At 38.5% G+C, this 23,212-nt stretch overlaps 1 protein-coding gene and 1 long non-coding RNA gene across 7 annotated transcripts in view; one reads left to right on the forward strand and one right to left on the reverse strand.

The window, feature by feature from the left end:
• Window positions 1-23,212, reverse strand: part of nr6a1 (nuclear receptor subfamily 6 group A member 1) — a 238,002-nt gene that overhangs the window by 131,614 nt on the left and 83,176 nt on the right. The gene's annotated exons all lie outside the window — the stretch shown is intronic.
• The window catches only part of LOC116990724, a 48,371-nt gene continuing 25,682 nt past the window's right edge, over window positions 524-23,212 (forward strand). For both annotated transcript variants that reach the window (XR_004416616.1, XR_004416617.1), the window contains exon 1: window positions 524-842. This is a non-coding gene — a long non-coding RNA (uncharacterized LOC116990724). The remainder of the gene's footprint in view (window positions 843-23,212) is intronic.

Raw genomic sequence — 23,212 nt, forward strand, 5'->3', positions numbered from 1 at the left:
ATCGTGAAAGTTAGTTAAAACTCCCATAAACATGCTTTTAACTTCAAAAACAAAAGACGAATTTCTTTTCAGGCAAGCTTGCACAAATTCATAAGATCTCTTACTAAGCAAAAGCTGTAAGTTTAGAACAATTTCAAATATTTAAGCCAGCTGTTATCTTTAACACATTTATTTTCAAAAGATAACATGATATATATGATTTTAAAAGATTTATTTGTCTATTTTCCTGCTCTAAAAATGTACCTTATTACATCCATACAGCATTCGTCTACGGGAATGACAGCAAAACCAAGTTTCTCCTTACTCATTCCAGCAAGGGAGAGAATAATTACTTAAGAGCTTTCTATGACAATTGCTGGGAGCCAGACACCCAAACAGCCATCCCTATATAACAGGGTTTGAATGGTAAGGGCTTCACGTCTCAATGATCATGGTCTGGCCCAATCCGAAGCCAGCCTCCAAACTGCCAGAGCTCAGCGAATGGTCTGTGTCCCAGCCCTGCACATGACTAAATTTGCTCCTGTCCATCATTTGGGTCATATATAGTTCAATTCAGTGAAGCAGACAGGGGCTGTAAGGAAATCTGGAGCTGATCAATGCCTTGTCTGGGAGGCTCACAAGCTGCTGATATATGCTAGCAAAACTCATGCCTCAACTCTACCTCGGGCACAGCGCAGGCCGGCTGACAACAATAATTCCATTTTCTTAAAAAAAACTTAGTTTCAATTGTGGGGAAGACGTCTTCCTTCCTACAGTAACTGCAACATTTTTGACAAAGATCCAACATTCTGCCTGACGTAATGCAACTTGTTCCGAGAGTGGTCTCCTTCGCTGCTGCTGGGGTAAGAATTTTACTTATTGTTCCTAACTAGAAAAAAAATATGCAAAAACGTTATGCCGAGGAAGTGGGTTTTAAGATTATACTGGTCAAATACTGTTGCTGTATCTGAAGTACTGTTTCAGCACGTGTTCTTTTGTTCTGAGCTAAAGGACTCTACGCACCACTTTTGGAAAAAATATGCACATGGAATGGATTAAGAATCGTGATTTATTACTCTGGAAGTGTTAAAGTTTTCTGCTTTCAAATTATAACTTTTAAAGAGTTTCCCCATAGATACTTATTTTATTTCATAAACCGTGCTGTTTCTAACTCTATCTTAAAGTAACTAAACACTATTACTGCCTAAGGGTCTAGTGAAACAAATATAGACAGAGAGGAACTCAGCCAGACATGGACAAAGGCATAAGCCAAAACCAGACAGTCCAGGTCGCTCAATAGGCCATCAGTGGACGAGACAGGTCAGCCAGCTGCTGTGCAGAAAAAAATGGATGTGTGAGGTGCTCATGCGTGAGCTCGACTTGCCTTGTAAAAAAGATTACTAGTTACATTTAGTTGTGTTTTCAGAAATATGTATTTTACAGTAAAAGACCATTCTAGCTCAAAATATAGTTAAAGCAGGAACATAGAAAACAGTGATCAGCTTTTTTTTGTGGGGAGTGAAAAGGAATGTGTTGAGTGACAGGAAATACTCCATGCTTTTTTTCACTAAGTCGCGCCTGCTTTTGTCTAAAAGCTTTTAATCCGCGCACTGCTACTCACAAAAGCTGTCTGAGTTTGAGACAAAAAGGGAACATAAAAGATATGTCAAGCTTCTGCTGAGATATACATCGTAAAGCATAAAGAAAATTGCACCAAAGTTATTTTTTTAAACATTGCTATACTGCCAGTAATTCAGTAATTATTTGACATATACAAAAATAACAACCATCCATGCATTAAGTTGTAAATGCAAGTTTCAAAAATTCAGGTGTAGATTTACTTTAAATTTTAAAATGGTTAATATTCCCAGAACTGAATTAAATGAACCCGGTAGAACAATAATATTATTCTTCAACAGTTAATATTGCCTCAAAAAGAATGCTGAATGTTTGGAATATGGGACATTTTATAGGTTTGATTCCAAGTACATATCAGCTTATATTCGCAACAGTAAGTTGCAAATATTGCAGTCATTTATGCAATATTATTTTAGTCTTTGAGTAAATGTTAGATATACATTGAAGTAGAAACGATGTTGATGAAACCAAACGATACTTTAGCCAAAGGGTTATTTAACAATTTTTTTCTATGACCAAAAGACAAAGCATATTCTGCAGTTTTTAAGGAGATCTAAATTGCAACAAACTGAAAAGGAGGAAATGGTAATAGCCCCATCTATAAAAATATTCCAGCAGCATCTAATAACAAACGTGAATACAGTTTTAAGAATATTAGAAATGTGTAAAAATAAACAGAAATTACACTTGCTGATATGGAGCAATTAAGATGACAATGTAATTCATAGTTTTTACTATAGCTGCAAAAACAAGAAAATTATTTATAGATTGCAAGTTATTTTAGGTATTGAGCCAGTTTCCTACTATTTTTAGTCGCTATTTAGCTGTCTTGGAAAATTCGCTGAATAGTTATCACATTAAGAATAAAATTCTTCAGAGACTATAGAAATTAGGTTGCAATGCAATGTTTGTCTCAAATTATGGTAGAAGTAAATTTTAATTTGTAAGCATTTTTTAAATTTACATTTAAAATTTTGAACTTGTTAAGTCTATAAAACAGTACTTTGCAATTCTTTTCCTGCACGTTGTACATCTAAAAACTGTGAAAAGCATCTCTTTAGCTTTTTTATATTTGAAAATGAAATATACATTGAAAATATACAAATGTTTACATATAATACAAATAACAATTTCTCGATTGTCCAGTACTAAACAATTAAGTAAAGAATTCTATCAAGGTGCCATAAATTGACCAGATTTATTTGCTAGACTGCCCCAGACCCTTCCACTCCTCTGACTCCTTACCTGGATTTGAATACAAACCAGACAGCAATTCGCTAGATCCAGCCACCATTTGATTTGGTGGACAAAGGCGATTTGTTAGCACACAATTACAAGCACAGGAACACAAAAGTTGAAACAGGTTACCAAGCACATGCAGAGGGGTCTGCAATGAACAGGAAATGATGGCCTTTGATGCATTAGTGTCAGCTCTAGAGTCCCTAAAAGCTACAACTAAGTTAATATTCACTTCAGGGGGAAACAAGATATTTTTACAGAAAAGGTTACAGAATTATTGTGGTACATAAATTCACGGTGCCCTTTTAGCATATTAAGGAATAGTGGCTGAAAACAAAACACCACTTTACAGTTATTCCTACATTAAACTTCCAACTTTTAAATTCCAAGTTACCAAACCTCCAATCCCTTCTATTACAACTATCTTTCCATCTTCAATCAGCAGCTTAATTCCAGTAATAGTAACTGCTCTCTAGCACCAAAGGAGTCATTCTACACATATGAGCAGTAACAGATATTTTATGATGGGGTCATCAAAATGAAGCCTATTGCTATCCTCGTCCAACATCTAGATTACCTTATGGGGAATCATCAATTATGTGGAGATTCAAGGTAGATTAAGAGCATAGAGAATTTAAGTGGTATTCAAAATATTGAGAGGTTTTGATTGGGTAAATGGGGAGAAAGTATTTCAATTAGCAGATATTATAGCCAGAGGTCTAACATAATTGCAAACTCTAGAGAGATGAAACACATTTTCTTTCTACAACAAATTAATTTGAATAGAAATCCTCTTCCCAAGCATCTCACAAAAGCAAATGCAATAGTAAACACAACATAAATTGCAGAGAAAGGGCCAGGATATGAAACTAAATGGATGGCTTATTGAGAGGCAGCAAAAATGGCAGAATGGTCTCCTTTGTGAAGATTTTACATTATCTACAAGGGATTATTAGATAACATGAAATCAGCTACAGTATATTCAATCCAACCTTGCTCATGACTCAGTGCAACTAAAGATCCAATCATGAAATTTATCTCTGCGACGCAAAGAGACAATCTTGGAGTTTAAAAATATCATTGAACAAATCAATGTACCAGTCAATTTAAATGCAAAACTCCCAATAATGTACTTTAAATAATGGTCTGATATTTGAAGAGAAATATTGTTGCAGCTATCAGCACCCAGGTATTAAGGAATAAATGGGTCAGCAAATTCTGTATCTTCAGATATGTACTGAAATGTGCAATTAAGTTGATGTCCGAGTTGTCTTGCTTCTCCAAGTCACTTTTACAGCAATTTACCATGTAATGAGCATGTGGATGTATAGAAAGACACAAAGTTACAGAATTTACATATTAAACACTCACTAGACACACCAATAAAAACTGAGGATATGAGGTATATTTTTTAACAAATTTCAATTTTTGCTAAAACAGTGTCTCTGACATTGAAAATCTACGGGTATGTAATTTCTCCACTGTAATTATTGGTGACAGGTTAAAAAGAAAATCAGTTTTTATTTATTTACTATCTCTTCATTTCTCCACTCTCACAATCTATTATTTTGCTCGTTATTTTGTTTTCAAAACATGATTGGGCGTTGAATACAATATTTTAATTTACACTTCCTAACTTGGACTATGTGCTTGAGAATTCATCAAATCTGATTGGTTTAAGAAAAAGGTTCTCGATTGTCCTCCTTGCAGATCACAGAACTTTGCAATGGAATGCTATTACTCTGTATTAAGCTTCAGATTGCATTTTTTTTTAAAGTCACAAATGTAAAGAAAGACAAAGATTGACCTAAATCCAGGCCAACGTTCCAAACCAAGCTAAGAAAATAATGACTTAACTTCAAAGTATTCGGGGACTGAGGGAGGTAACTTTGTTCTAAATGTGATTCCAAATGACTCAGATCGTTCGCAACTGTTACACAAATTTTTATCAAGAATAGGCATATAACCAAATCCCAAGTGGTACTACTGAAATTTCAAATCTGAAATTATAAGGGCACAGCTATAAAACAGGCATGTTGAAATTCATTATTCATCAAGAAATCTATTAAAAAATACATTCTTCAACATCTTCAGAAAGAAGCTTGGATGAGAAGTGAGGAGATACATGAACTGAATACAAGATAAAAAGACAAGTTTTAAAAGTGCTTCATTTATAAATATGTAATTTTATGTAAAATTTTGGTTGATTATAGCCACAGGCCAGTTAGGGATGATCAAAATTCTCAGCTCAATAAAGAATCAAAACTTTTGAGAACACTATTTTATATTAAGTACCTGTACATAATTTGGGACAAGAGAACCTAACGTGACTAAAAACAAGTTCAGAAAATCCTTCTGCATAATTGAATTATATTCTTAGATAAAAACAGAAAATGCTTGGATCTGAAACTTTACATGGTTTTTCTTTCCACAGGTGCCTAATCTGCTGAATGATTCTAGCATTTTCAGTTTTTATTTCAGATTTCTAGCATTAGAGGTTTAAAAAATATATATTCTTGGATACCTGGATAATGGAAGGTTTTGTGAGCCACATAATTGATTCAAAGACAAACACCAGCACCAAGCTGATGTTGATAGATTGGAAATACCCAAATATGTATCCACAGTTATAAGAACCCAAGGTTGTCAAACTTGGCTCAGTGATAGTGCTTTGAGTTCCAACATTCAACTAAATTTCCACTCTCAGGTTCTGGACACATCAAAAAACATTCTGGTACACAAACAAGCTGAATAGTTAAAAGTGGTATATTTTGCTTGTGCTGTTTAACCAAGGACTCATTTTTTGTATATCCTGTATTTATAGAGTCATAGAGTGATACAGTGTGGAAAGAGGCCCTTCGGTCCAACTCGTCCACACCGGCCAACAATGACCCAGCTACACTAGACCCACTTGCCTGCGCTTAGTCCATATCCCACCAAACCTGTCCTTTCCATGTACCCGTCTAACTGTTTCTTAAACGATGGGATAGTCCCAGCCTCAACTACCTCCTCTGGCAGCTCGTTCCATACACCCACCTGAAAAAGTTACCCCTCGGATTCCGATTAAATCTTTTCCCCTTCACCTTGAACCTATGTCTTCCGGTCCTCGATTCCCCAACTCTGGGCAAAATACTCTGTGTATCCACCCGATCTATTCCTCTCATGATTTTGCATACTATAAGATCTCCCTTCATCCTCCTGCGCTCCATGGAATAGAGACCCAGCCCTCTCAACCTCTTCCTATAGCTCACACCCTATAGTCCTGGCAACATCCTTGTAAATATTTTCTGAACCCTTTCAAGCTTGACAATATCTTTCCTATAACATGGTGCCCAGAACTGAACACAATATTCTAAATGCAGTCTCACCAACGTCTTATACAACTGTAACATGACCTCCCAACTTCTATACTCAATACTCTGACTGTTGAAGGCCAAAGTGCCAAAAACCTTTTTGACCACCTTATCTACCTGCGACTCGACCTTCAAGGAACCATGCACCTGTACTCATAGATTCCTCTGCTCTACAACACTGCCCAGAGGCCTACTATTTACCGTGTAGGTCCTGCCCTTGTTCGACACCCCAAAATGCAACACCTCACACTTTTTTGTATTAAATTCCATCAACCATTCCTCCACCCACATGGCCAATCGATCCAGATCCTGCTGCAATCGTTCACAACCACCTTCACTATCTGCAAAATACTAACTTTTGTATCATCACAAACTTGCTAATTCTGCCCTGTACGTTCTCATCCAAATTATTGATGTAGATGACAAACAGTAACGGGCCCAGCACCGAACCCTGAGGCACGCCACTCGTCACAGGCATTCAGTCTGAGAAGCAACCTTCCACCATTACTCTCTGCTTCCTCCATGGAGCCAGTTTGCGATCCATTCAGCTATCTCTCCTTGGATCCCATGCAATCTAACCTTCCAGAGCAGGCTACCATGCAGAACCTTGTCAAACACCTTACTGAAGTCCATATACACAACATCTACAGATGCACACCGAAGTACCCCAAAATCCTCGTCCATTGCAATCCCATATTTTCACCGCAGTCTACATTTCAATCTTAATGCCAGTTTTACACCCTATTCTATATTAGTTTCCACCACTTAAACAAAGGGAATAATTTGCAAGTTGTAAATGCAGCAATGCATCATGTCTTAAACCTAGTGAGCAAGTCAGTTTGTAAATGGCACAAATTTGTATCACAGGGTTTGAATGTGGTAACCATATTAGAATTAAAGTGGAAGTCAGACATCAGCAATAAGCCCAGGCATTTAAAACTGCCATCTAACCAAATCCTGTGTAGGAAAGAACGACAGATGCTGGTCTAAATCGAAGGTAGACACAAAATGCTGGAGTAACTCAGCGAGACAGGCAGCATCTCTGGAGAGAAGGAATGGGTGACGTATCGGGTCAAGACCCTTCTTCAGACTGAACTCCCTCTACCCTGACATCAGTCTGAAGAAGGGTCTCGACCCAAAACGTCACGCATTCCTTCTCTCCAGAGATGCTGCCTATCCCGCTGAGTTACTCCAACATTGTGTCTATCCAACCAAATTCTGCTGCTTTGAAAGTGAAAACATTAAACTACAGAAGTGTGATACCCCTATCACACTACCACTGTTATTGTCCTCACATCACGTCTACATTTTAATTTCTGCAGGTGTGACTTCTAAGAGATGTTGAATAGATAATAGATGAATTTATGTATGAAGAAACTGCAGATGCTGGTTTAAACCAAAGATAGACACAAAATGCTGCAGTAACTCAGCGGGACAGGCAGCATGTCTGGAGAGAAGGAATGGGTGACGTTTCGGGTCGAGGCCCTTCTTCAGACTGACTTCAGGGGAGAGGGAGATACAGATAAGGAAGTGTGAAGTTGTCAAAACAGGGCAAAGGGAATACAGATCAAGGAAAATGTAGAATAGATCATTGTTAGCTGGGAGAAGGTAACAACAAAGTAAACAGAGATAAAATATAGTCGGAGACAGTAAGACTGGTCGGAGAACTCGGAGGGGTGGAGAGAGAGGGAAAGCAAGAGTTACTTGAAGTTTGAGAAGTCAATGTTCATACCGCTGGGACGTAAGCTGCCCAAGCGAAATTTGAGGTGCTGTTCCTCCAATTTGCGCTGGGCCTCTCTCTGCTCGACTCTAGATGGATTTATTTCAGGCTCAACCAAATCTAACACAGTATTTGCATATTATTTGCCATAGCTCATCATAAAGGTCTAAATGAAAATCTTCAAAGATGCAAAACCCTATTTACCCCCATACTGTACATTTCACTCAAACTCCTTAGATCAATAATCTTCATATCAATTTCACACCAAAAATTACCCCAAATTTGACAGACCACCATTTTTTAACATGATGTGTGCTCATAGACACTCTACAAAAATAACTTTTTGTGATGACAGCTATATTTTCTAAACCCAGGTTACATTAATTTGATGTATTTTTTTCCTTCTTAATGTAGCAGTCCAGTGCATTTTTTGGCAGGGACCAACTCCTACCACCCAATATCTTTGCTGGTCCACTAATACTCTTGTTTTCACCATTCCTTCCAATATTCAAACCTCTCCCTAATCTCCTCCTCTGGCCCCAGTGTAATCAGTGAAATTATGAAATAGATAGCCACTTACTTTTGGAAAGGCACTGCCCTGCATTCGAATAGCAGGCAGACTCAGAGGAATGCATCCTAAATACACTGGCGCAATCCTCGCATTCAAAGGACAGTCCAAATGAATATTTACTGATGTTACCCAAGGGTAAAGATATAATACATTAGATGAGCCCTTTATCACTTCACACAGTGCTACATGATCTTATAGATCTGCTTAAAAGTTTTGAGAAAACCAGGAAAAGTTCTTGCCTCGTTCCCTTGTCAGTGCCATAAACCTGTTTGGGCCATAAATTGAACAACTGAAAAAGATTGCTGTTAGGATATCCCAATCATTTTCATGTTCTTTCCAGAATATCCCAAAGTATGAACTATACTATCAGGAACAGGATAACGGTAAAATAATCTATTTTATTGATAAGACAAAAATGCTGGAGAAACTCAGCAGGTGAGGCAGCATCTATGGAGCGAAGGAAATAGGCAACGTTTCGGGTCGAGACCCTTCTTCAGACTGAAGAAGGGTTTCGACCCGAAGCGTTGCCTATTTCCTTCGTTCCATAGATGCTGCCTCACCCGCTGAGTTCCTCCAGCATTTTTGTCTACCTTCAATTTTCCAGCATCTGCAGTTCCTTCTTTAACAATAATCTATTTTATTCATGTTTTTTTTTTAAAGGGAGGAATATTGGCCACAACACTATAAGAGTACCCCAATGCAAATAGTTTTAAAATGATTCATATGTCACATTAAAACCTGCCTGAGCTTGCACAGTCTTTCGGAAATTACTTCCAATTGCAAGAGACAAGATAAAGTCACATTGGTTCATAGTGACTTTCACAAGATCTTTGATGAAGTAACTTTGAAATTTCTATTGACCCAAATACTAATACATCCTCCTTTTGAGAAACATTCTCCCCCTTTACTTATATAACCATGCTCAACACTCCAGACAGTACAAGCCAAAAAGCTGAAAATAAGCTGTGTTCTTATTCAACAGGGGGTTTTCCTTCCATCAAGAGTATGCTGCCTCCCACATATTTCAATGATATTCCAATGCAACAACATGCAGACTGCATTTAGTGCAACAAATAGAATAGAAAAAAATAAACAATTAAAGAGAAAAAGGAGGTAAAAGAAGAAACAGTGAAGAGTCAGAAACAAATACATTTTTTTAGAACTGTAGGGGATAAGAATTCCTGTGAAAAGTCGTCTTGAAATGATTTGTGAATCACTTGTTTTTTAAGATAGCATTAACCAAATTTCTAGCCCCAGTACACATTTTGATTGCGTGACACTGAGAATCACAAAAATACTCTAATCATCATCAACTTAGCTGTATTTGGCTATTGTGAAAATATGTTCACAGAGAATAAAATGATTTTGAATAATTATCTAGCTAAACTGATAATCCTATTCAAAAACTGCTAAAATCTGTTTATAATCGGGTGCAATTTTTTATTATTTTTTAAATCAATTTTTCATTCAATTCCATAACTGATTAAATAAATATTTACTGACCCTGCAGAACAATGAAATATCAGCTAGTAAATGAAATATTCAATGTTCATGGGAAACATAGACCCCCACATATACCTAATTTAAAGAAAAATATTGAATACATCAGATTCTCCATTGTTATTGTTACCTCATTTTTAGATATTTTAATTTTGATGCTTCCAGAGTATATTTGAAAACCTTTCTTGAAAAGTATAATATCTAAATGCTCTCAAATTAAATGTAACTCTCTCTTAACTATTTAACACTTATTTATGAAATGTGGGTGGCACTGACATGGTTTGTATTTACTGTACATCCTTAATTCCCCTTGAAAGTGGCAACAAGCTCTCTTGAGCAGCTGCAATTAGAGGTGGATGCTGACAGGGAGCTCCAAGTTGTTTACTCAGTGGCAATAAATAAATGGTGATACATTTCAAAATCAGGTCAGTTAGGCAACTCGGTGATGTTTCACTATATCTAGTCCTTGTAGATGATATAAATCATGGTTTTAAGTACTGTCAACAAAACCTTTAAGAATGAACTGCAGATACTGGAAAAATCGAAGGTAGATAAAAATGCTGGAGAAACTTAGGGGGTGAAGCAGCATCTATGGATCAAAGGAATAGGTTCCTATTCCTTCGATCCATAGATGCTGCCTGGATTTACAAAAGGTAAATCATGTCTGACGAATCTTATAGAATTTTTCGAGGATGTAACTAGTAGCGTGGATAGGGGAGAACCAGTGGATGTGGTGTATCTGGACTTCCAGAAGGCTTTCGACAAGGTCCCACATAAGAGATTAGTTTACAAACTTAAAGCACACGGCATTGGGGGTTCAGTATTGATGTGGATAGAGAACTGGCTGGCAAACAGGAAGCAAAGAGTAGGAGTAAACGGGTCCTTTTCACAATGGCAGGCAGTGACTAGTGGGGTACCGCAAGGCTCAGTGCTGGGACCCCAGCTATTTACAATATATATTAATGATCTGGATGAGGGAATTGAAGGCAATATCTCCAAGTTTGCGGATGACACTAAGCTGGGGGGCAGTGTTAGCTGTGAGGAGGATGCTAGGAGACTGCAAGGTGACTTGGATAGGCTGGGTGAGTGGGAAAATGTTTGGCAAATGCAGTATAATGTGGATAAATGTGAGGTTATCCATTTTGGTGGCAAAAACAGGAAAGCAGACTATTATCTAAATGGTAGCCGACTAGGAAAAGGGGAGATGCAGCGAGACCTGGGTGTCATGGTACACCAGTCATTGAAAGTAGGCATGCAGGTGCAGCAGGCAGTGAAGAAAGCAAATGGTATGTTAGCTTTCATAGCAAAAGGATTTGAGTATAGGAGCAGGGAGGTTTTACTGCAGTTGTACAGGGTCTTGGTGAGACCACACCTGGAGTATTGCGTACAGTTTTGGTCTCCAAATCTGAGGAAGGACATTATTGCCATAGAGGGAGTGCAGAGAAGGTTCACCAGACTGATTCCTGGGATGTCAGGACTGTCTTATGAAGAAAGACTGGATAGACTTGGTTTATACTCGCTAGAATTTAGGAGATTGAGAGGGGATCTTATAGAAACTTACAAAATTCTTAAGGGGTTGGACAGGCTAGATGCAGGAAGATTGCTCCCGATGTTGGGGAAGTCCAGGACAAGGGGTCACAGCTTAAGGATAAGGGGGCAATCCTTTAAAACCGAGATGAGAAGAACTTTTTCACACAGAGAGTGGTGAATCTCTGGAACTCCCTGCCACAGAGGGTAGTCGAGGCCAGTTCATTGGCTATATTTAAGAGGGAGTTAGATGTGGCCCTTGTGGCTAAGGGGATCAGAGGGTATGGAGAGAAGGCAGGTACGGGATACTGAGTTGGATGATCAGCCATGATCATATTGAATGGCGGTGCAGGCTCGAAGGGCCGAATGGCCTACTCCTGCACCTAATTTCTATGTTTCTATGTTTATCAACAGTCAACAAAACCTTGGTGATTTGCTGCAATGATCTCAGATAGTAAGCAGTCAATAGAAATAAAGAATATGAATGTGAGGGATGCTAATCATTCTATGCACAATTTTATCCTGTACAGATTTTGAGTCGTCTTGTGTTTAAATCACACTCATTCAGGCAAAATAAAAGGTCCCAGCACATTGCTAAGGTGCCATGCAGATGATGGAAAGACTCCAAAAGTCAGGAGACATCAATGTTTCTACTCTGTTCTTGCAAAGTGTGGATGTGTCCCTGTGTACTGAAAAGGTTCTTAATCCCTTTCTTTAAAAACAAAAGGTGCTTTGAAAGTAGAATCCATAAAGATGTTGCGATGTGTAGACGGTAGAGATTAATCCTGACTAAAAGGAATTGTCTGTGTTTAGTTTGCATGTTCTCCCTGTGATTAAAAGTTTCCTCCAGGTCTCTGGTTTCTTCCCATGTCCCAAAGATGACTGTACTGTTAGGTTAACTGACCATTATAAATTACCCGGTGTTTCGGCAAATGATAGCATTTGGTGGTGTTGATGAATAAAAAACGGGATTAGTGTAAAGATGAGCACAAAAGCAGTGGAGCAAAGGGTTTATTTTCATACTGTTTGCCTCCAAAATGTTTGATTATCTTTCAATTATGACAAACAAACACAATCTGAGACATCTGTTTAGATTCAGAATCCTTATTAAAAAAAATATTATAGCAAATGTTTGAAAAGTCAAATTAAAAGCTATTTCAAATCATGAAAGTTAGCTTCCACCACTGTAATATACATCCATTTTAACATGGGGGAAAATTAAGCCTGCCATTTGCACATTAGGTTTTATAGTAGTTATATATACAAACATAATCATTTTACAAGTTGCAACTAACTTAGACGAAAATAAATACACACCAGGAAATTCTTTAAGAGATTTAAGAGGTGTTGGCCCAAAGTCAATCTGTTGCATATATCAGTGTTTGGAATCATAAATTATAAAGCTTTAACCAAGCTTTAATATTCTTTGGCATATTAAAAGAATCAGCAGTTGTAATTTTTGTAAGCAAGTTACACGGTTCATCGTGACTGAATATAATGGTTATTATATTCAAGTTGCATGATAATTTATCATGCAAATCAGGATGGTATAGTAGGCACAGCTGTACTTATTCATAATTTATAATTACTTGAATCATGTAATTTTCTAACATCCTTCTACCCTACTTGCCTCAAATCAGAATTTAAAATTAAATCAAAGTTTTGTTTTGCAGAATCATGATGTAATCAAAATTAGCTTTAATCAGTGGTATTACACAGCCTTGGATTTTGAAATTATACCTCAAACAGTGAATAATTGGTGGAAAAACAGCATGTTGGGAATAACATGCACTAAACTTACTCACGACAAATAATTTAAAAAAAATTTAAAGATATAAATAACGATAACAAAATTCAAATGACATTGTATTTCATGAGGGACTAATTGAATATTTATTTCTAAAGAGCTGGTATCATTCATTAATTGGCGACTTGACAGGCTGCAAAATTCTGATAGGCCTCGAACAGAAGAATTTAATAAATATTTTGTTATTTTTTCTGATTCAATTAAATTTCACCTGTAAATGCAATGGATTCTCATAGATAGCTCCCCAGGAGGAAAATACATGGTACTACACTTGCAATTGTTAACATTTCATATCAAAGTTATTCAACCACCATTTTACAAAAAGAACATGGACATGGTTTAGACCAGAGGCTGTGTGCCCCCCAGACATGGCACAGATGTGCCTACAAAATAATAGTACGTATAAGCACAAATATAAGTACGTATAGCTGCATTCTTTCAAGATTCAAAAGCAGTTTTTCTTGTTGAATTCAATTATTGACTAGAAATTGTTGTGAATGCACTTTATTATTCAGATATTAAAACTAGTCATACAAACTGTACTATAACCTCTTTCTTACTCGCAAATCAGTATTCTCATTATTTATAGTTTGTCATACTTTCAAAAACTCTGATATAATTCAATGTTGCTTAAGGCTGCAAAAATATATAATTAAAGTGGAATTAAGCATATCAAATAGGACGGAGAAGGGCATGTAAACACATTCATTCCCAGTTGGAGCAAAATAAATGCTATTGTAGGATGCGGCACAGAAGAGGGAATGCATGGATATTATTTTAACATTCAATGCTGGAGGGCAAGCGGAGAACTACCAAGTATCAATGGAAGGAAATGGCAAAGCAGTCAGTGGGAATTTGTCAGCCTTAAATATCAGTAGTCAGCACAGAAAAGCAATGGCTTGACTTTTTCCTGTCAAATAACATCAAAGGTTTGCTTTCCAGAAATGCACAGAAAATATCTACTGATGTTCCTATCACTAAAAAACAGCAATACTTACATTAACACCGGTTTACTTAATATCATGATGACAAAAGCTGATTTATCCGTCTCCACCTCACCTCATTCCTACACATTCTAGAAAGGAGAGCAAAACAAATTCCACCTACACGCAAGAGCATACAAGTTACAAAACACATGCTGATAAACAAGCTCTCTTTGAATTAACAATCATTTAACACTGATGAAATATTAAAGTTTAACTAAACACATGTCAAAAATTCATTATCACACCCTGACTCAATTTTCTTTTCCATCTCTTTTTTCCCCTGTAAATCTCACAACCCTCTGTGCTTTCAACTTTGTTGCATGGCTCCCATGTATTTCTTTACTGATTTACTCAAGTTTTATTGCTAGTCATTCTATATTTCTAGATAATATAAAATATGGAAAACAAGGCTTACTTTTTCCAGACTGGGAGAGAACTATTCCTCCTCAAATCAAAACTACATGTAATTTTTATACATTCAGAAGCGAGGATGGACTTTACAACCAGGAGAAACAAGTGTTGAAGTCGGGTTAAAATGCAAAAGATGTTTAGACCTTACAAGAACAGAGTATCCAAAAAGATTGAAATTAGGGAGTAACTGTGCCAACAGAGATGTTAGTGTATTGGGCCCCGAAAACTTCAAAAAAGTAGATTGTTTCATATAATTGGTAAGACAGGATACAAGCCAGTGAGTACTTCAGCTGGGTGAGTAAATCAAGCACCATTTTTGTAAGCATTAGGTTGAATAGAGAAACAATAAAGTTATACATTCTGCCCAAAATTCCCTGTTTTTGGAGAGTTTAGCTACATTGGGAACAAGGAGTCTTCCTTTTCTTAATGTGGAGCACAAATGTAAATACGATTATGTGTATATGATTACTGTGGAAATAAATGCATGGCAAACTGTTTTTGTCATACATATTGAGAAATAGCGAAAAGAGATATTGGACATTACTCTGTATTTGTGATTACAAGAGTGTGGAATTACAGCTATTACTGTACAAAAATCACTACGTTAGTTGCAGTGTCGTTCTACTGAGTGTCCTGTATAGAAATCACTTTAATTAATGAAATAAATTATTGCTGCAACCCCATTTAGAAGCTTCAAAGAACAGTCTGAAAAGATGCCCAGTAATCCGTGCTGAAATGAATCAAACTTCAAGCCAATTGTGTCATAGTTTAAATTAGCACCTTTATTCCAATTCGTGGAAATATTAATAAAGTGGAGAAACCATGTCTGGTAACACCTCCTCTACAAGGAAAGCAAACTTAGCCTGTCCAGTCTCCCTCCACGAGTGAAATGCTCCATCCTAGGCAACAACAATGTACGGGAAAGATTTAATGAGAACCCGAGGAGCAACTTTTTCCATACATAGGGTGGCGGGTATATTGAAAGAGTTGCCAGAGGAAGTAGTTGAGGCAGGTATAATAACAACATTTAACAGACTTTGGAAAGGTAAATGGACAGGAAATGTTTAGACGGATATGGATTAAACACAGGTAAATGGGAATAACTTAGATGAGACATCTTAGTTGGCATGCATAAGTTGGGCCAAGAGCCTGTTTCCCTACTCAATGACTCACCAGGATGAATCGTTTTTGCAACCACTCTAGCAAATTCACATCTTTCCTACAGTGTGGTGACCAGAACCGGACACAGTACTCGGGTTGAGGTCTGATGAATGTCTCGGAACTCATTAAAATTTCATCAGCCAGAACTGGTTGCATTTCCACTTGACCCAATTTAAGTTACAAAATGAGGGAAAAATCCAGAGTAAAGTAGACACCATGCATTCCGATTGCATTTAAAATTTGTGCAATTGAGAGAAATTGAACAGGAAACAAATATTCAGTTTGAATTCATTGCTGACAGATAAATACTTTTCATTAAAATTATCATTCATGTGCTTTTAAGTGTCACTTTTGCCATCTAAATTGGTCATGGCATTTTACAAAAAATTCACATTTTTACAGTATAAACTAACCTTCTTAAGTTAAGCTAGCGTAAATAAAATCTATTTGTTTCAACCATATTCTACGTCTATTATTAGATCAGTTCCAATAAAATCTAAGGAAGAATTTATAGATCTAATGGATCATACTTTAAGCCTTATCTATGGAGGAGATAATTTATTTTTCTGCTCACTGAATATCAAGGTCAAAGATATCAATATTTGCATTAAATGTTCGAACTCAAGCAAAGGTCAGTTGTTGCTCTAATGGGTTTTTTGCGCTAATAAACTGTACTAAGCACTAAAACAACTCAGATAGTTGTGTTCTCGCATAATAATAAATTCAGAAGCGTACAAGTCAAATATCTTGAATTAGTTCAACTAAATAAAATGGTCATACTTGTTTAGCAATAGTAAAAGTATCAATAAAGTATAATTGAAGGAATAAATGCATTATTTCAGAAGGAAATCTGAAGAAATCACATGCAGAAGCAACTGAACTGAACCAAGATACAATCATTAACCTACTGAACTGTCCAGCTCATGTTGTAATTCAATCTTAACTCGTTTCTCTTCTCTAACTACTTGTCTCTTCTGCCCTTTCTAAACGTATCTTTCCATATAAATTTTTATCCAAATTTATGGAAAGCTGCTGTATCATGCTGTCCTTCATTGCCTCAAAAGGCTACTTGTTTGCATTCTTGAACAAACATCCCTCCATCCATTGCCAACTGAATCTGCTTCCACTTACAGCTGAAAATATGTTCACTCAGTCACTTGCAACTCTACTTTTAAACTCCTAACTTGTCTACAACATTGCACTTCAACTACAATAATAGTTTATATGTATATGGATATGCAATGGAAGACATTTAAAGACTGCATGGATGAACTACAAAAATTGTTCATCCCAGTTTGGCAAAATAATAAATCAGGGAAGGTAGTACATCCGTGGATAACAAGGGAAATCAGGGATAGTATCAAAGCGAAGGATGATGCGTACAAATTAGCCAGAAAAAGCTGCATACCGGAGGACTGGGAGAAATTCAGAGACCAGCAGAGGAGGACAAAGGGCTTAATTAGGAAAGGAAAAATAGATTATGAAAGAAAACTGGCAGGGAACATAAAAACTGACTGCAAAAGTTTTTATAGATATGTGAAAAGAAAGAGATTAGTTAAAACAAATGTAGGTCCCTTGCAGTCAGAAACAGGTGAGTTGATCATGGGGAACAAGGATATGGCGGACCAATTGAATAACTACTTTGGTTCCGTCTTCACTAAGGAAGACATAAATAATCTGCCGGAAATAGCAGGGGACCGCGGGTCAAAGGAGTTGGAGGAATTGAGTGAAATCCAGGTTAGCCGGGAAGTGGTGTTGGGTAAATTGAATGGATTAAAGGCCGATAAATCCCCAGGGCCAGATAGGCTGCATCCCAGAGTACTTAAGGAAGTAGCTCCAGAAATAGTGGATGCATTAGTAATAATCTTTCAAAACTCTTTAGATTCTGGAGTAGTTCCTGAGGATTTGCGGGTAGCAAACGTAACCCCACTTTTTAAGAAGGGAGGGAGAGAGAAAACGGGGAATTACAGACCAGTTAGTCTAACATCGGTAGTGGGGAAACTGCTAGAGTCAGTTATTAAAGATGGGATAGCAGCACATTTGGAAAGTGGTGAAATCATTGGACAAAGTCAGCATGGATTTACAAAAGGTAAATCATGTCTGACGAATCTTATAGAATTTTTCGAGGATGTAACTAGTAGCGTGGATAGGGGAGAACCAGTGGATGTGGTGTATCTGGACTTCCAGAAGGCTTTCGACAAGGTCCCACATAAGAGATTAGTTTACAAACTTAAAGCACACGGCATTGGGGGTTCAGTATTGATGTGGATAGAGAACTGGCTGGCAAACAGGAAGCAAAGAGTAGGAGTAAACGGGTCCTTTTCACAATGGCAAGCAGTGACTAGTGGGGTACCGCAAGGCTCAGTGCTGGGACCCCAGCTATTTACAATATATATTAATGATCTGGATGAGGGAATTGAAGGCAATATCTCCAAGTTTGCGGATGACACTAAGCTGGGGGGCAGTGTTAGCTGTGAGGAGGATGCTAGGAGACTGCAAGGCGACTTGGATAGGCTGGGTGAGTGGGCAAATGTTTGGCAGATGCAGTATAATGTGGATAAATGTGAGGTTATCCATTTTGGTGGCAAAAACAGGAAAGCAGACTATTATCTAAATGGTGGCCGACTAGGAAAAGGGGAGATGCAGCGAGACCTGGGTGTCATGGTACACCAGTCATTGAAAGTAGGCATGCAGGTGCAGCAGGCAGTGAAGAAAGCGAATGGTATGTTAGCTTTCATAGCAAAAGGATTTGAGTATAGGATCAGGGAGGTTCTACTGCAGTTGTACAGGGTCTTGGTGAGACCACACCTGGAGTATTGCGTACAGTTTTGGTCTCCAAATCTGAGGAAGGACATTATTGCCATCGAGGGAGTGCAGAGAAGGTTCACCAGACTGATTACTGGGATGTCAGGACTGTCTTATGAAGAAAGACTGGATAGACTTGGTTTATACTCTCTAGAATTTAGGAGATTGAGAGGGGATCTTATAGAAACATATAAAATTCTTAAGCGGTTGGACAGGCTAGATGCAGGAAGATTGCTCCCGATGTTGGGGAAGTCCAGGACAAGGGGTCACAGCTTAAGGATAAGGGGGAAATCCTTTAAAACCGAGATGAGAAGAACTTTTTTCACACAGAGAGTGGTGAATCTCTGGAACTCTCTGCCACAGAGGGTAGTCGAGGCCAGTTCATTGGCTATATTTAAGAGGGAGTTAGATGTGGCCCTTGTGGCTAAGGGGATCAGAGGGTATGGAGAGAAGGCAGGTACGGGATACTGAGTTGGATGATCAGCCATGATCATATTGAATGGCGGTGCAGGCTCGAAGGGCCGAATGGTCTACTCCTGCACCTAATTTCTATGTTTCTATAACCCTTAATCTCCATTTTGCCTTTACCCCGAATAAACCATGCTCCCTAACATCCTGATTTAGCCCTAGTGGGGCCCCTGGCTACATTTTCACAAATCTAATGAGTAACAGCTTCATCCATCACCACCATCTGGCAGAAGCACATCAGGCCTCCCATCTCAAAATATACACTATTAGAAAATCATTCAATAACCCACTACTCCCACACCTACAATGTTCAAGGTTATCGTGATCTAAATTAAAATTAACCATTCAGCTCTCCCATAAAGACAGAATTTCTCAACCGTCCCTCTTCTGTATTTCAGAGCCATTAACTTGATTTTCTGTCATGTTTTGTTAATTTCTTCTCCATGAAACGTCTTAAATCTTATTCCCAAGAAATTACCAAAATAAAATCCTGGATTTTAGTGACTTCCTTAATTATATAGCCCTCTCTCTCCCCTTGGTAGCATAGCTAAGGTGAACGTTCATGGAATTCTAGCCAAACAGTTGGCTTAGCTAGGAAGTTTAATCAGAGGCAGGCGACAGCAGGTGGGAATAATAGACAAGCATTTAAATTCGCAGGATATAACTAAAGTGGTCCCACAAGGATTATCTTGTGTCACATCTATTCACAGTATTTAAACAAGTTAGATGAAGGGGAAGACGGGATAGAATGGTACATACCATGACATAGATCACATTTATGCACATTGATCAAACTAAAGAAAAACAAAAAATGGCAGAGCAATTTATAAAATATTTTCGATCTGACTTCCCTGGGGACACAAGTGACCTACTGAATATGTTAGGGAACAAAAGACTAATAAAAATGAAATCAGAAAAAATTACTATTATCAAAAAAATTGCTGGGACTAAAACCTGGACAAAATCCCCCGGGAATAATAACCTGCACTCTGGAATACTAAATGGGATAGCCATGAAAAAAATGAAGGTATTAGTGACTATCTACCAAAATTCTATAGATCATGGAATGGCTCCTGTTAACGAAAGATGACAAATATATTTTAAAAAGAAAAAAGTCATACGAAAAATATCAGAGACATAAAGGGCGTAATAAGTGAACACTAAGAAAATATCAACAGTATTCAGCAAAGTCAATATGAATTTACAAAAGGGAAATAGCGTTTGACAAGCCAACTGGAGTTTAGTGATGTCACTGGTAGCTTGGAGATACTGCGTGGAAGCAAGCCCTTAGGCCAACAAGTCCACGCCAATCGACAATCACCTGTACATTGATTGATAAAAAATACATCTATTGATGCTCCTGAACACATCATCAGTGATGTAACCTGGGGTCATTGCGTGTTTCGGGTCTTTCAACATCAGACACCCTCACCCAGGCGACCCAGCCATGGTTGATCAGACCACGACTTGTGTTCAGGTGGCATTCGCTCCTCCCCATGGACCTCTCCTGAACCAGAGCCATCTCGAGGCCTTCTCCGCTGCCTCTGTGGTGTTCTTGATGGCTCTTCTCCTCGCCATTCCGTTGATGCCCAGTGCACTCAAGGCTCTGTAGAGCGATTGCCCTGCAAAACCTCTGCAGCCAACCTCGATGTGCATACACCTTGCCTTCCAGCCCTGCTTACGGCAGTCTATGACCAGCTCTTTGTACTTGGCCATCGACGTCCTCTTCGAACTGATGCCAGACTGCCGTCTTGCAGGCCTGTGGCCATTTGACTCGAACCTTCTCCGGAGATCTGTTCTGAGGGACTAGTTGCACCACTTGGAGGCTTCGGGATCTATGGGGCGATTCCGGGTCCGGCTACTCCTGCGTCTAACCAGGTAAAATACCTGTGCGATGTGACACTCCCTCCAAACACTTCATCCGGGTCTGGCGAATCTTCAGGCCTCGGCTGTTCTTGCAGACCTTTCCACATCAGCATTTAATACTCATAGTCGGTTGTCCATTGCCATTAGTCGTTAGCCTTTGACCCATCAAATTGGGGGGGCTCATCCTCCCCCCCCCCCCTTCTCGGGCACCCCTAGAGGTATTTTTCCATGTGTTTTTCTATAGCGTGATTTGGGTCTCCTCCTCTCAGAGGATGCCGTTTGGGCTGCCAACTCGCCCCGCCCCGGTTGCCGTCTTTCCGAGCTGTCCACTGTGCACATTAGTTCTATCCTACACGTGAGGGATAATCCACAGAAGTCGATTAAGCTACAAACCTGCACGACTTTGGAATGTGATAGAAAACCAGAGCACACAGAGAAAACCCATGTACCCATGCTGTCACAGGGAGAATGTACAAATTCCACACAGACAGCATCCAGTCAGGATTGAACCCTGGTGTCTGGCTCTGAGGCAGAACTTTACCGCTCTGCACAATGATGGATTTGGACTTTCAAAAGGCTATTGGTAAAGTTCCATTTAAAAGATAAGTGTGCAAAATTACAGCACTTTAGATTACAGGTAATATACTGCATTAGTTTGAAAGCTGATTGACAAACAGGAAAATGAATGAGCCTTGTTCATGGTGGCCTGGTATGACTGTTGGCATACCACAGGGATTGATTTTTGGGCCTCAGCGATCCACAATATCTATGAATTGCGTAAATAAATAAAATCTAATATTGAAAATTTACTAATGATACTAATTCAGGTGGGATTGGGAGTGTTGAGCAAGAAGCCAAGGTGATTTAGATAAATTGAGTGAATTCTAGACATAACCCATGCTGTCACAGGGAGAATGGGGCAGATGACAAGAACAGAAGTATGGTATGAAGATAGAAGATCAGCTATGATTGTACTGAGTGGCAAAGCAGCCTCAGGCAGGACAGTGGCTTAGCTGGTAAAGCTGCTTCCTCACAGCGCCAGAGACCTGGATTTGATCCTGACCTCAGATGCTATCTGTGTGGAGTTTGCACGTTCTCCCTGTGACTTTGGGTTTTCTCCGGATGCTCTGGTTTCCCCCCACATCTCAAAGACGTGCGGATTTGTAGGTTAATTATCTTCAGTAAAAATTACCCCTCGTGTTCACTAGTTCCAGAGGGAAAGTGGTATAACATAGAAATTGTGTGAATGGGGATCGATAGTCAGCATGGACTCAGTGAGCCGAAGGCTTGTTTCCATGGTGTATCTCTAAACTAAACTGAATAAACTACTCCTGCTCCTAATTCTATGTTTCATGCAATTGGGAAAGACTGTGGTAAATAGCTTTCAATACGATTATACATCTCACTTGAAAATAATGAAAAACAAATTCAAAACTAGTATCAGAGGTCCAAAGAAACCAAGGGGGTATGTACAAAATTTATAAAACAAAAGTTGCGTGGGCAGATACAGAATGTAATTGTCAAGGTTGATAGAATGCAAGTCAAGAATACAAAAGGGTAGAAATTAGTCATGGTAAGTTCAGTTTATATCTTGCCATGACCTGGTCTCTATATCTCCCTTTGCAACTGGATTCTTGACTTCCATGAATTTGTAGCCGTCCACTGCCAACCCACCAAAGAAAACTGGTGAAGTGAAATCCAGAACAAACAGCAGAGTATGAAAGCCAGATAATTAGAAACTCCTGCATGCATTTGGGGCAATACAGTGGCGCAGCAGTAGTGTTACTGCCTTACAGCGCCAGCAATCCAGGTTCGATCCTGGCTATGGGTGCTATCTGTACGGAGTTTATGCATTCTCCCTGTGACAGCGTGGGTTTTCTCTGGGTGCTCTGGTTTCCTCCCACATTCCAAAGACTTGCGGATTTATAGGTTAATTTGTTTTTGTAAATTGTCCCTAATGTGCAGGATAGAACTAGTATATGGGTGATCATTGGTCAACACAAACTCGGTGGGCCAAAGAGCCTGTTTCCACGGCGTATCTCTCAACTAAACTATTTGCAAGGATCTTCCTCATACAAATAATCGTAAATCAATTATTATTTTCATAAACGAACAATGGAGGATACATGTTAAAGGCTGGAAATGGAGTTAGATCATAGTTCAATCTCAATCTCACTGGAA

Source organism: Amblyraja radiata, chromosome 32 (assembly GCF_010909765.2).
Source record: "Amblyraja radiata isolate CabotCenter1 chromosome 32, sAmbRad1.1.pri, whole genome shotgun sequence".
Lineage (NCBI taxonomy): Eukaryota > Metazoa > Chordata > Chondrichthyes > Rajiformes > Rajidae > Amblyraja > Amblyraja radiata.